The 14,573-nt window shown below is 48.7% G+C and overlaps 1 protein-coding gene across 1 annotated transcript in view; it reads left to right on the forward strand.

The window, feature by feature from the left end:
* The first annotated feature begins 1,233 nt into the window (after positions 1-1,233).
* BCAR3 (BCAR3 adaptor protein, NSP family member) overlaps positions 1,234-14,573 on the forward strand; it is a 144,561-nt gene continuing 131,221 nt past the window's right edge. The window contains exon 1 of the mRNA XM_077952882.1: positions 1,234-1,521. The gene's annotated coding sequence lies outside the window, so the exon portion shown is untranslated. The remainder of the gene's footprint in view (positions 1,522-14,573) is intronic.

Here is a 14,573-nt window from a genome sequence, read left to right on the forward strand (position 1 = left end):
CCTCCCAAGTAGCTGGGATTACAGGCACATGCCACCATGCCTGGCTAATTTTTGTATTTTTAGAGATGAGGTTTCACCATGTTGGCCAGGCTGGTCTTGAACTCCTGACCTCAAGTGATCGGCCACCTTGGCCTCCTGAAGTGCTGGGATTATGGGCATAAGCCACCATGCCAGGCCTATTATTATTATTTTAAAGCATAATTATTTAATGTGGATTTTGCATATCTACTGCATTTGATCCCTTTCCGAATAGTTTTCACTGTTTTCTTTAATTACTGTACTTCAAAATACAGAAATTTTAGAAAACAGAGAAACACTATTTGGTATATATACTCTTCATATTTTTTTTAAATGAATATAGATTTATTTTCTGTTTTCAGCAATAATATTACACAGTTTGTTGTAAACTGTATAGTATTTTTTTTTTTGAGATGGAGTCACTCTTGTCACCCAGGCTGTAGTGCAATGGCACAATCTCAGCTCACTGCAAACTCTGCCTCCCGGGTTCAAGCAATTTTCCTTCCTCAGCCTCCTAAGTAGCTGGGATTACAGGCACCCGCCACCACGCCCGGTTAATTTTTGTATTTTTAGTAGAGACAGGGTTTCGCCATGTTGGCCAGGCTGGTCTCAAACTCCTGACCTCGTGATCCACCCGCCTCAGCATCCCAAAGTACTGGGATTATAGGCGTGAGCCACTGTGCCCGGCCTAAACTGTGTACTATTAAACTGTATATTGTTTACTTTAGTAATAGATCATGAATGTATTCCCATGCTACTATAGAAATTGTAATGGCTGTGTAATATTTAATTATATAGATTTATATAAGCTATTCTCCATTATTCTACTTTTATTTATCAAACATTTATATAAGAACTTACTACTAACTGGATATTAACTCTATTTGAGTTAATATCCAAATAGATATTAACTCATTTAACTCTCATAATAACTTTATGAGGTAAGTACTATTTATATCCCCATTTTGCAGATGAGGAAACTGAGTCACAGGTTAAATAACTTGTGCCAGGACACACCTCTTTGTAAGTGATAGAGCCAGATTCAAACCCAGATGATCTGGCTCCAAAGTCTATGCTGTAATCACAGCCCTCTCCTTGCTTCCCTCTCTACCTCTATTGAAAAGTAAAGACCTTTCTTTCCTGGGAGAATAGCTTAATCTTCATAAGACTTCCCTGGCAAATAAGGGAACTGCTGTCCTGTGAGTCACTGTTATTTACAATTAAATTGTGAGCTGCTGAGACGACAGGCAAAGAATCATCTGGGCAGGATGGGCGGTGTGAGCTCTGCAGCCCAGAGAAGGTGACTCCAGGAGGAACTGTAGACTTGGATCCAACCAGGCTGAGGTCCAAGTTACTCACCCACTGGCAGAACCCAAGTGGCTCTGCCTGCCCCGAAGCTACTGTAATTTCCTCACACCCAACGGAAGGTCTTTCCTTTGCATTCTACTACAGGAGCTGCTGCATCTGACCCAAGCCTGCCTGGAGAAAGGAGGAAGAGGCAAGGTAGGAAGTGGCCTGGACTCCTGCTGCTCTGCCCCAGAGTACAGGGCAGAAACTGCAGCTGGAGCTGTGGCGTGGTCTTGATCCAGCCTACAAAGTGACTTCTGGGGCAGTGCCTGGAGTGTGTGAGAATCCTCTTAGTAACCTGCAGAAGCTCCAGGGTAGTTGTTTCTGGGTGACTCTGGGATCCTTATTCATCACAGCCCTGAGACTGGGCTTTGGCTTCAGCCACCTCCTTTCCTATACTCTCCCTTCCAATAATGACAATATGATATCATAGCTGACCGTAATTGTTCTGTCTGACATTTAATTCATTCTGACTCATTAAATTCTCACAACAGCGCTATGAGGTAGAATGATGGTTACCATAATTATCCTCATTTCAGTGATGAAGAAAGGCAGCCACAGGGAGGCTGAATAACCTGCCGTAAAGGGGGGAGGGTTTCAGGTGCTGGGAGCAAGGTCATGCAGAGTTGTGACCTTGACTTGTATCTCAGACAGACCCTGCGAAGGGAGCAGTGGCTGGAGGCGAAACTGCAGGTGAGCCACCTTGCTCCTCTTAACCCTACTGGGAGGAGAAGTTCTAAACAAACAATTGGCATTTGACAGGGGAGTGTTAGGGCTGGAGGTGGTCGGAAGTTGTATTTTATTGAAGCACTTTGGCAGTTGTTTGCAGGGCTGGTAGTAGGTTTATATGACATAACATTCCTTCTCTCTCTCTGGGAAGTCCGTCAGTTTTCCTTTATTTCCGCATTTACAAGGGAGCCTGGAACACATACACCCCACATTCAAAGTCAATGTTACAGGGTAAATTGGTCCAGGGAGGCATGATTATCACTGCAGTCCTAAGACTTGCCACTCTAAATGCACGAGATGGAGATGATTACATACCACCCAGCCTGTGAAGTTCTTTTCCATGCAGAAACCCCACAAGTTGGGTTCCCACCTGGGTCAGGACTCCACCCCCTTCTCCTAAACATGGAAACGACCCCGGGTGGAGCTAGAACCAGCTCAAGTCAGATCTCCCATTCTAGGAAGATCATTGGCCTAACTTGATAACAATGTATAGAAAAGATGCTTTATACAGAACTGGGTAAGGCTTGGCAAAAACTGGCTTTCCTGCAGCTAAATGCATGCTGGTATGTACCTATTGAGTTTTGGAGCAACTAACTCTTAGGAATGTGTGTGTACTTTTGTCTTAGGAAAAAGAAAAGATACATGGTTTTACCTGCCATAGTCCTTGAAAGTAAGTAAACCATGAAAAATAAAAGTGCAATGTCTGATAGGCTTTTAAAAAGAAGAAGAATTGCTGCTGTCCTAGTTGGAGCCACAGTAATGTTATTACCTCGAATAATGAGGCAGTCCCCTGACTTGGCCTTCTACCGTCTATTCTCCCCACCATGAACAGATGGATCACTTAAAAGTGCAATAGATCGGCCAGATGTGGTGGCTCACGCCTGTAATCCCAGCACTTTGGGAGGTCGAGGTGGGCGGATCACGAGGTCAGGAGATCGAGACCATCCTGGCTAACACGGTGAAACACCATCTCTACTAAAAATACAAAAAAATTAGCTGGGTGTGGTGGCAGTCACCTGTAGTCCCAGCTACTTGGGAGGTTGAGCCAGGAGAATGGCGTGAACCTGGGAGGCGGCGCTTGCAGTGAGCCGAGATTGTGCCACTGCACTCCAGCCTGGGTGACAGAGCAAGACTCTGTCTCAAAAAAAAAAAAAAGTGCAATAGATCATGTCACACTCTTGCCTAAAAACTTGTGGGGACTTCCTTTCACACCCTGATGAGGTCCACACTCCTCACAGGGCATTCATAATGCACCCCTGACTTTGGAGATGCAGTGCAGTGTAGTATAATAGCTAAGTGCTCCATGGCTATGGCACTAGCTGGAATCATAGCTCTGTCCCTCACTAGCTGTGTGACTTTGGCCAAGTAGCTCTACTTCTCTGTGTCTGTGTTTTTATTTGTAAAATGAGAATAGCAGCACCTACCTCATAGATGCATGTAATGAGCACCCGACAGCCATCTCAGCTGTTTTTATTATTACTTTTGACCTCATCGTCTCTACTTTCCCCACCCCCAGCTCATTACACTCCAGTCACACCAGACATCTTTCTGTTCCTCAAATTTGCCAAACTTAAGTCTACACGTGGACTTTTGCCCTAGAGTGAGTGAAACTGTCTGCCCACACCCACTCCCACTCAGGCCTGTGAGCTGCTGCTTTCTTCTCATTTTCAGGTTCCACATGAAGGCACCTCCACAGACAGGCTTTCCCTGACCACCTATTCCAAATCAGCCCTGAGCCTCTCACTAGCCCTGTGCCACCCTATGGCAATTTCTGTGATGATGGAAATGTCCAGTATACCACTAACCATGAGCCACATTGGCTATTCAGCACTTGAAATGTGGCTAGTGTAAATAACTCAATGTTTAATTTCACTTAATTTTAATTCATTTAGACTTAAATGTAAATAACCACATGTGGCTTCTGTATTAGACAGTCCAGCTGTAGCTATTACCTGACTTGTGGCACTTGTCACTCCCTGGACTTGTCTTGCTGATTCATTTGTTGTTTGCAGTCTGCCTCCCCCAACCAGACAGTAAGGCCAAAAGAAGTGGCAGAGGGCCTTATGCACCTTGCTCACCACTGTGTCTCCCTGTGCCTAGGAAAATGTCTGGGTCTTTGTGGGGCTCAAAAGATTTGTTGGATAAATAAATGAATGGGCATATAAAAGCACTCTGTAAACTAAAATACATAACATAAATGTAGTACATTATCATTATATGTATATATAATTTGAAAGCCTGCAGGGGTATCTTTTTTGTTTTTTTTTAAAGAGACAGGGTTTTGCTCTGTCACAGGCTTGAGTGCGGTGGCACAACTATAGCTCGCTGCAGCCTCCAACTCCAGGGCTCAAGCAATCCGCTGGCCTTAGCCTCCTGAGTAGGTAGGACTTCAGGAGTGTACCACGACACCTGCTAATTTTTTAAATAGAGACAGAGTCTTGCTTTGTTTCCCAGACTGGTCTTGAACTGCTTCAAGCATCTTTCTGCTTCAGCCTCCCAAAGTACTGGGATTATAGGTGTGAGCCACTGTGCCTGGCTGTGTTTCACTTTTAAAAAATCCCTAATACACATACAGAGCTGATCGTTAAATGTCAATAATTTTTAAAAGTTGTTTTCCTGTTTGGAGTGTATTTTTTATGTCTTCAAGTGAGACCCCCTCACCACACGGGTAGTACATATGATATGCAGTCCCTCTGGAAACCTAAGGAGGGCCTGGCCTGATCACAATTCCAATTTCAGGCAACTTCTGAGCAGCTGTCTTTGAGTTAAGTAAAGCAGGACACACCTGTGAGCTCTTCTGCCTAGCACAGGCCGCGGTGGCCAGCCCTGGACCACAGAGGGCAGGCTCCCTTCGCTGGTCCCTGGGCTGTTCATCTGCTGGCCAGAGACCACTGCTCTGGGCTTGACCAGGATCAGGTCTGAAGCCTCTGACATGTGTGGGCAGCTGCCATTCTATCATGAAAACATGAGTTTTCCTAAGGGGATTGCAGTATTCTGGAAATTAAAAACAAGGTGGGAGCAAGTCATCTCCTTCCTGTGGGAGTAGCTGAAGCTCAGTTGTTCTGAAATACAATGCCTGGCACTCCTGGGAGGGCTGGGGCCTGGCCGGTTCCATGCCACTGGGCGGTGTGCGGTTTCCAAAGAGGGCTGGGGCTATTATCTGACCTCATGTCTTAATGAAGTGCTTTGGCTTCATGTCTGCCTCTGAGAGAGCTCTGTGACTGCAGCAGCAGAGTCAAATCGAAGACAGGGGACATCCCCCCAACCCCCATCCTCACCCCTACCTGGGCCTGAGCCCAGGAACTCCATGAACACAGACTCACTGCTGCTTCCATTGCTCAGAGCCAGCTGCAGGGTCTGGGAACCAGGCTCAGCTGGCTGTGCCAGGCCGGCCTGGGCCTCCCCTGACCTGGACCTGAGCTGATAAGTTGGGGGCACAGTCAGGAGACAGTTGGGCTGAGGTTGTTTTTAAGACTCCTCTGTGGCCCATGTGCTTGGATTTCTTGTCAACACTCTCCCTTCTGACGTGCCTAACTTGCCTCTCCCTGCCATGCCTAGGCGCACATTGTCTTCCCATAACATCAGACCCGATTCTCAGAATGAGAACAGGGCGTATTCATGGGGGCGCAGCTTTAGGAAGGGGCCTGCTGCAGTGGTGTGCTGTGCCTAGGGGCATGAAGTGTGCAGGGGTAGGTGTGCTGGCCCTGAGACTTTCCACTGTGAGAATTTCATTCCCACAGCGCCAGTGGGTGGATCGATATCTTCAGGAAGGTGAGGTTTAGTTTGTGGAGAAAGCACCAGGAACAGCGTGTCCACCCCCAACCCCACCTCAAGCCGCAGGCTCCTGGATGGCCTGGGTTCTTCCACGACACTCACCCAGCCCCTCTCTATTTGGGGCCCATGCCTGGAGCACAGCCCAGTCCCACCCTGCCCCTGAGGGTGGCTCACATGTTCTTAAGGCAGGTACCAGGAGGATGACTGGCCACTCAGGGATGCAGGAAGTGGCTCTTCCGCATGGCCTGCCTGGTGAGTCACCTGGAGAATGCTGGGCCCAGGTCAGTCCTCCTGGTCCCACAAGGCCCGTAGACAACAAAAGTGGAGACAGAATCATCCTTAGAGAGAGGCCCAGGGGCAGGGCTGGGAAGCCAGCAGAGTGGGGACAAAGTGGGCCACCACATAAAACAGGCCCCTGTGGGCCTGCCCGGCCCCCCATCACACATGGTGGTCTGTGCAGTGTTTCTTTTGTCCCAGTGGCTTCATTTTGTTTCCACTTTTTATAAATGCTTGCTAATTGAGCTTCACTTTTTTCAAAATAATAATATGTCATTGTGAAGAGATGTCCCCTGCCAGGCATCTTTAGGGCTTTTCTCACAGCCCAGCAGACCAATGCACGTGAGGGCATCAATGTCCTCCCCCAGCCTGGTGAACCCTGACTTCCACTCCAATGGAAGAGATGTGGGGTGGCTGGTCGCTGCCTCTCTTGAAGGCACGTTTTGGGTTGGAAGGAGGCCTTGGGCCCCCTAAGGCAAGCTCAATAAGGGAACCAGTGACAGCCTAGAACTCAGCCACACAGCTCCTTTCAAGGCAAGTGGGGACCTCACGATGACCGCTGTGGTTATTCAGTGCCTGTGTGTGGCAGGCCTTGTGCTCCATGCTCCTTTGACATCATTGGGTCTAATTCTCAAGGGCCAGTCCAAGAGGTAAATATTCTTGTTACCCCATTTTAGAGTGGGGAAACAGGAGCAGAGAGGTGAAGGAATTTGCCCAAGCTCACACAGCTTTGAGCAGCAGAGCCACTGCTCAAAACCCAGGTTTGGCTGCTCCCGAAGGCTGTGCTTTTAACACCACACCATCTGCCTCCCACCTGGTGAGGTCCGCTGAGGGCGCCCACATCCCTGCTTGGTGCTAGGTCCTGAGGGGACGGCAGATGCCCATGGGCGGACCCTGCCCTCTGCAGTAGCTTAGAGCAATCTGCTTCCTTCCCCAAAAGGCCTGAGTCAAAACACTCTCCACTGATGAAATGTTTCTTCCTGTGGAATTCCGCTGAAAGACGGCTCCCGACTGTGTCCATTTGTTCTCCACAGGAGAATCCTGTAGGGGAAAGATTATCAAAATATTTGCCAGCCTTGCAGGGAGTATTCAGAGTCGTTGCCAGAGTGCTACTGGATGTGTGAGGTGCTGCTGTTCCTCCTGGCTTCTGTTTGTATCCATCTGCCAAGGAAGGGAGAGGGGCAGAATCTCTGTTTAACCTATAGGTGGAAGCTATAGTTAGTATTCTATGAGCCCATCGGGGATGCTCAAGTACAGTGCAGATGTCTGCCAGTGGCATGTCCAAATAAATAGGCATTTAAGGATTTCCTAGGCCAGGCGTGGTGGCTCATACCTGTATTCCTAGCATTTTGAAAGGCTGAGGCAGGCAGATCTCTTGAGCTTAGGAGTTTAAGACTATCTCTATAAAAAATACAAAAATTAGCCAGGTGTAGTCGTGTGCCCCTGTGGTCCCAGCTATTCAGGAGGCTGAGGTGGGAGGATGACTTGAGTTCAGCAGGAGGAGGCTGCAGTGAGCCAAGATTACACCACTGCACTCCAACCTGAGCAACAGAGCTAGACCCTGTCTCAAAAGAAAGAAAAAAAAAAAAAAAGATTTTCTAGTTTAAAGCATTAGGGAGGATCTAAACTTTGAACTGGGTGAAGTGCAGTTGGCATACTCCTGGAGTCTTGGGTGTGCTGAGCCCCCAGGGTGGAGGAAAGTGCCCTGGGTTTTGGTCAGAAGATCTGACAACTTAACTGGCTCTGCCCTTGACTGGCCAGGCAAGGCCCTTGCCTCCCTGGACTCATTGCCTTACCTGTAAAGTGGGGTGGGGTAGCCAGGGGAGATGATCTCTGAGAGGCAGGGCAGCATCTGGGAGCCAGGCTGTCCAAGTCCCTTCATAAGAGCTGGGAAATGGCGGGCAACCTCTCTGGGTCTGTTTCCTCATGTGTACTGTGTGTGTGTGTGTGTGCACGTGTGTGTGTGAAATGGGTCTATATGTAATGTCTCTGGAACAGTGCTTGGCTATTACATAACAAGCAGTCAATAAACTTGGCTATTATTATTTATGGCCCCTCCCCACTCCCTCATGAACTAAATGGTGGGTCTTGGCAATCATTCTCTGAGAGAAAACGCTTTGGTGGAGCAGTGGGTTGAAAAGCTGGCTGGAGGGAAAGAAGATTCTTCCTTGCTGGAGTTTAAAAGCAAGACATGGGGCTGGGAGGAAGAGAGAATCACTGAGGCCAGTATATGATCAGTTCATGAGTTCTTCTGCCCATCCACCACCCCCGCCCCCCCACCGCAACAAGGTACAGCTTTAATGCAATGATTTCACCCCTATAGAAATCCTTGAGGATGGGGTGAGGAAGGCAAGGAGTGTAAATGTCCCCAGGGCCCAGGCTCCCTGATAGCATCTTGGAAGCATGAATAGGAAGAAGACTGTAGGGAGACTGGCTTCAAGTTCCGAAGCAGAACTCGTCAAACTTTTTCTGTTCCTTTTCACTATTTTGGGTTTCTCTCCTGCCAAGGGAAAAACTTTGCAGGTGACACAGTGTGAGTTAAGAAAACCCCATGTGTCAGAGCCAGACAGAGGGGAGAATTCAAATTCGATCTCTACAGTTTAATGGCCGACCAGTGTTATTTTTTCCCTCTGAGGTTCAGTTGCTTCATCTGTAAAACGGAGATAATGACACTTGTTTTACAGGGTTGTTGGAGAATTAAATGTGAACATACATGTACAGCAGAAAGCAGGGGTTCAGAAAAGCTAGGTCCCCTCCGCTGCATCCCGTCCCTGTCTGTGCCTAAGAGGGTACTCCACTTGCCTGTCCACCTTCTGTACCAAGCCAAAAAAGCAGGAGGCACGATTCCCTTGTGTTGTGTGCTGTTCGCTTTCAGAACAAGGCTATAATCTTCCTAGAAGTTCCTGGGCAGGTCAGAACCTGTGAGCTGTCGTCAGTAGTGGATGCTGTTAAGGTGAATCTATAAATAGGAATGAAACAAAAGGAGAAAACTCAACAGCCCCCTTTTACCTGACATTAGGCCACAGACAGATTGGTCACAGACTTAGCTTAGCAGCCAAGGTTGATGCTAAAGGCTGAGCACAGTGGTAGTCACAGGGCAGCCTAAGGACACCTCTCTTTATCAGGTATCCTCCACCCCACTCAGGAATGGGTTGTTGGAGTTTAGGTGGCCAGGGCCACAGTCATGATTATACTGCCTTCTTTCCTCTGGCCATGGAGGCCTTATGGTTGGGGTAGTCTTGGAGGGAGTGGGATGGTCCTGAAGGGATTAAAGGAGGAGTAGGGCACAGTCACGGGCCTGGGAAACATCTCAATGGGCTGAAATTCTAAGCCCTCACACAGTAAGGTCCCTGGGGCTCCCAAAGCCCTTGTCATCTTCTGCCAGATCCTGGGTTCCTCTTATGTTCTCCTAAACTTTCTCATGGCTGCTACCAGTGTCTTATCTCTCAAGGTTGTGACAATCCAAAATGGTGCCTTTTTGCAGATTAGAAATAGGCATCCCCTTGCCCCAGCAAATGCAGTCCTGCACCAGGACACACACCTTGTGATACAGGTGCATAGACTAGATTTCAGCCCCGAGTTGCCCCTTTGGCTGAGCTGCCTTGTCTGCTTCTCATGCTCTGCTTCAGTGGTCAGGACTGGCCATACTGCTTCTGCTGCTGCCTCCTCTGAACTTGCTGCCCCCGCCTCCACCGTAGCCCTTCCCATGAGCAGAGCTGGCTTTCAGTAAGACGCAGAAGGTAGCCTGGATGTGTCAGATTTTCTAGCCCTCTCTTTGTTTTGTTTTTGTTTTTGTTTTTGTTTTTGTTTTTGTTTTGAGACAGAGTTTTGCTCTTGTTGCCTAGGCTGGAGTGCAAAGGCATGATCTTGGCTCACTGCAACCTCTGCCTCCCGGGTTCAAGCGATTCTTCTGCCTCAGCCTCCTGAGTAGCGGGGATTAACAGGCATGTGCCACCACACCCGGCTTATTTTGTATTTTTAGTAGCGACAGGTTTTCTCCATGTTGGACAAGCTGGTGTTAAACTCCTGACCTCAGATGATCCGCCGCCTCGGCCTCCCAAACTGCTGTGATTACAGGCATGAGCCACCATGCCCGGCCTAGCCCTCTCTTTGAAGGGGCTTGTGATCCATTCCAGGGCTGGGTCAGAGGACACTTGAAGGATGCCACAGAGTCCAACTGTATAGTATTCTCTCTAGCATCATTCAGCACTACAGGCCCAGGTGAAGGTCTCCCCATCTGCTATAGTAGTGAGAATCCCCCACCTATCCAAGGCTGAGGGCAGTGCCCCCAAGATTGTTCAAGAGAGTGCATCCCCAAGTCCTGGGGCCTCCAGTATCAGTCTCGGCCTCTTCACCTTTCCTCCCAGTAGGGCATGTAGGCTGTCTTATAAACAGCACCCTGGGTGCCTGCTCTGGCATCTCAGGATGCCTGAGGCGGGCAGGTAAGTGGGCTACACCCTCCCTCCCGGCTGAACTATCCCCTCACAACTGGCCTGGCCCTTAGGGTTCAGGGTAGTCCAAAAACATGGCATTTTATGATTCCATCTCTGCCCCTTTTAAACTCACATCCACATCCCTGCCAGAATATCTGGACCACCTGTTTAGACGTGAATGGTCTGAAGCCAAGTTTCTGGTAGCTTTGCCAATAGCCAGGAGAGGCCACTCCCTTTGAGGGGCAGAGCTTGAGGTGCGCTGTACCTGGGTGGTCCTGCCGCTTCACTATGAGAGACTGAGGGAGGAGGGGAGGGCTGGCTTCAGACACATTTGTGGGTGCACAGAGACGCCAGCTGCCAGTCACTGAGGTAACAATCAGGGCTGGGGGAGGCTGTAACACCTTAAAACAGTCCTCAAACTTTCTCTCCACAGCTAAAAGCTGGATTTACCATATAATCTGGTAAGTGGAAAGTGACACAGGAATATGCTTGAGAAGTGCCAACCTAGAGCCAAAAAAGAAGTTGCTGGGGACACAATGCCTGGGCAAGGGACGGCTGGTTAGATAAAGAATGAAAGAAACTATAGGAGCAATGGCATGGAGGCACCAAATAAAGGGTGAGTTCAGGGGAAGCATCCTGAGGAATTTGGATTTCCACTTATGGGTGGCAAGAACTCTTGAAGGGCTTTAAGTGGTGGAGAGATGGATCAAGCTTGCCTTTCAGAAACATCACTCTGGGGCCTGAGTGGAAGACAGACTGGAGAAGGGCAGGATGGGAGGGAGGGAAACCAGCTGGGAAGCAATGGAGAGTCCAGGCGAGAGAGGAGGGGACCCTGGGCCAGAGTGGTGGTGGGGGAAGGAGAGGAGGGCATGACTTTGAGGATTCCTTAGGGATAAAGTCCCCAGGCCTTGGTGAGAGATTGGCTGTGTGTTATTTGTGTGTGGGTGGAAATGGAGAGAGACTGGGACCCAGGGTGGTTCCCAGGGTTCCAGCTTGGGCAATAGCTGGATGGAGATGCCATCCTAATATTTGGGAATTCAAGAGAAGAGGGAGCTGGCTGTGGAGTGTGCAAATTTTAAACTGTCTGTCCCATAATCAGCGTTTAGCAAACCATTTGGATGTGAAAACTAAGCTAAAGACACAGAGCTGGGCACAGTGGCTCATGCCTGTAATTCCAACTACTTGGGAGGTTAAGGCTGCTTGAGCAGGGGAGGTCAAGGCTGCAATGAGCTTTGATTTCGCCACTGTGCTCCAGCCTGGGTGACAAAGCAAGACCCTGTCTCAAGAGAAAAAAGGGAGAGAGAGAGAAGCAGTAGCAGATTGCATTATACTGTGGAAGTGTGTGTGATGACCAGGCAGAGTAGACCAAGTGCAGGACCTGGATACGCCCATTTTCAAGGTGGCTGGGGAAAGAGGACACACAGAAAGACAGGCTGGAAACTGTCAGAGAGGTAGCAAAAGAGTCGGGAGAAAACAGTGTCTCAGAGGTCACAAGAGCTGAAAGATTCACGAAAGAGGAAGCAGTCAACAATGTCAAATATAGCAAAAAAGCCAAGTAACACAAGTTCTAAATCCTGTCCACAGGATCCTGCACTGAGGAAGTCATTATCAACCTCAGGGAGAACAATTTCAGACGAGGGGCTGAGGCAGGGGTGACTGCAGAGAATTACAGAGCCTTTGGTGAAAGGAAGACAGGAGATTGGATAAAGATGGTAGATAGGGGCATAAAATCAAGCAAGCTATTCAGGGCAAGGGAAACTTGAGCAGCTTCATTGGCTGAGCTGGAACAGCCAGTTGAGAGGGAGGCGTTAAAGATAGAGAGAAAGAGGGTGATTAATAGAGTGGGATAGGAATGGGATGGATGACAGCAAGAACATACTGGGTGGGTTTCTACTGAACCACAGGATCACAGTGAAGAGACAGATGGAGAGGATGACATCCTACAAGAGGATGACCATGTCAGTTCCATTGTAGGGGGAAAAGGAGTGGGAGTTGGAGCCTGATGGCCTCATGGGCTCTAATTCTAGATGAAGTTGAGCTTACCCTAGATTTGTGGTGGGGTGGACCTACAGGGTTGTGGGGTTTCTCTGAAGATCTCAGAGAAGATGGAATGAATTAATCTGAGCATTCCTCAGGAAGTACAACAGAAGGATATGGGTCCAGACTGACAACAAACTAGCTCATGTGATTAACCATGGGTGGGCAGGGAAGGAAGAAGGAAGCCCAGGAGGTGCCTGATAGACCAGAATGATGTCGATGCATGAAAGGATTATGCTCAAGGGCCAGGGGTCAGGGAGGAGGAATGTGGGAGGGTGAGGGGAATGTGGGCAGAAAGAGGCTACTGGCGTGAAGATGTCAGGGGAGGAGCAGTCCCAGGGAATAACGAGACCCAGGTGGGGCAGAGTGTAGGCTGAGGTGGAGCACAGGTGAAGGTGATTGGAGTTGGGAGGTCATTTTACTTTGAGGCTGGAGCATTGGAGGTGCTGTCACAGAACAGGAGTGGGTGGCTTTGAGGACCCCAGCCATTTCCAGGGTGAATTAGGAACAGTGTTTGGTGGATTACAACAGGAGGAGTGTGGTTCGGGGTTTCCTAAATGTGTTTGATCATAAGGACACATGGGCTTTTGTTAAACATTGGCCTCAAGGTTTCACTTGGGTCTCTCCAATTCAGACCTCTGGGACAGGAGCTGGGGGATGTGCATGATTCTGATGATCAGGTGATTCTAATGATCAGGAAAGTTGGAGAAGGTTGATATTAGGCATAGGCCTCCAAGTATGGAGAAGGGGACTATAGAGAAGAATGGATGAGAGGTTTGGAAAAGAAAGGGGTAGGGAGAAGAAAGAGGAAGGGACCAAGAGAGCTATGGAGAGTGGAGTGGAGAAGAGAATTCTTGCCCAGGGGACTCACATTTTGGATGCTGAGCAAGAATGATGTGATGTGAAGAACTCTGGGGTCATGACTGGGCTCAGTCACAGTAGCTGGGGGTCCCATGGTGGCTGGGAGGGCATCAGTCCCTGAAAAGTCCTCTTTTTGTCCCTTGGTGATTCATGCAGGGCATCTCAGGATCCCAGAGCAGGGACCAGATTGACATGGAAGTGGAGTTGCCAGCCACCAGTGTGATGTGATTTCCACATGCCAGGGGAGCTCCCCACCTTGCGCTCTGTGAGCATCCCTCACCAGAAATTCCCCCAGGAGCCAGGTGAGGCTGAAGCAACCCAGGTGTGGAGGGAATGACACAGGCTTTAGAATCCTGGTCAGATCTGTATTCTCATCCTCTGATACTTTCTAGACATGCAACCTTGGGCAACGTAGCTTCTCTATGAGCCTCAATTTCCTCATCTATAAAATAGGGATAATAATACCTGCCTCGAAGAGCTGTCATGAGGATTAAGTGGGCAAAGCACATAGAGTGCCAAGAGTAGGTGCTCAGGGCCTTGAGCAAGAGGCAGAGCCTTGGTGGTGGAGACCACTATAAGCTCCACTCCACACTGAGAGCCCAGAGAAGATGGGAGATGGACAGTGGGAGAGAAGCACAGGAGGTGAGCGTCCCTGGAGCTACTCTTGAGTTTCTGCTCCTACTAGTCACCAAAATCACAGCAGTCCGTGTTTACAGAGGCATCTTACCTGTCCCTATTTTTACTGTGTTACCAAGGTGGTAACAGTATAATATTATTTTTGTATAAAGTGTTGATCTGTTGTCCCCAGCACCTTGCACTTTGGGGGACACTATATGTTCATTATCAATATATTCTGAAATAAGAAACAGAAACCAGAAATTTAATCATCCAGTACCCAGTCCACAAGAAAGGCCAATGACTCACTTCAGAATATGCGAGGATTGTTCACTCATTTCCTTCCATGTGGTGTGTTTGTCACTGCCTGGTCATGCTGTGAGGAAAAGCTGCTCTCACCTTCATGTTCATGAACCTGAGACAGACGAGGTCACATGGAGATCACTCAAGGGGTTCGCTCTTCCTGGAAATGCTGACAACTGA

Source organism: Macaca mulatta, chromosome 1 (assembly GCF_049350105.2).
Source record: "Macaca mulatta isolate MMU2019108-1 chromosome 1, T2T-MMU8v2.0, whole genome shotgun sequence".
NCBI classification, from domain to species: Eukaryota; Metazoa; Chordata; class Mammalia; order Primates; family Cercopithecidae; genus Macaca; species Macaca mulatta.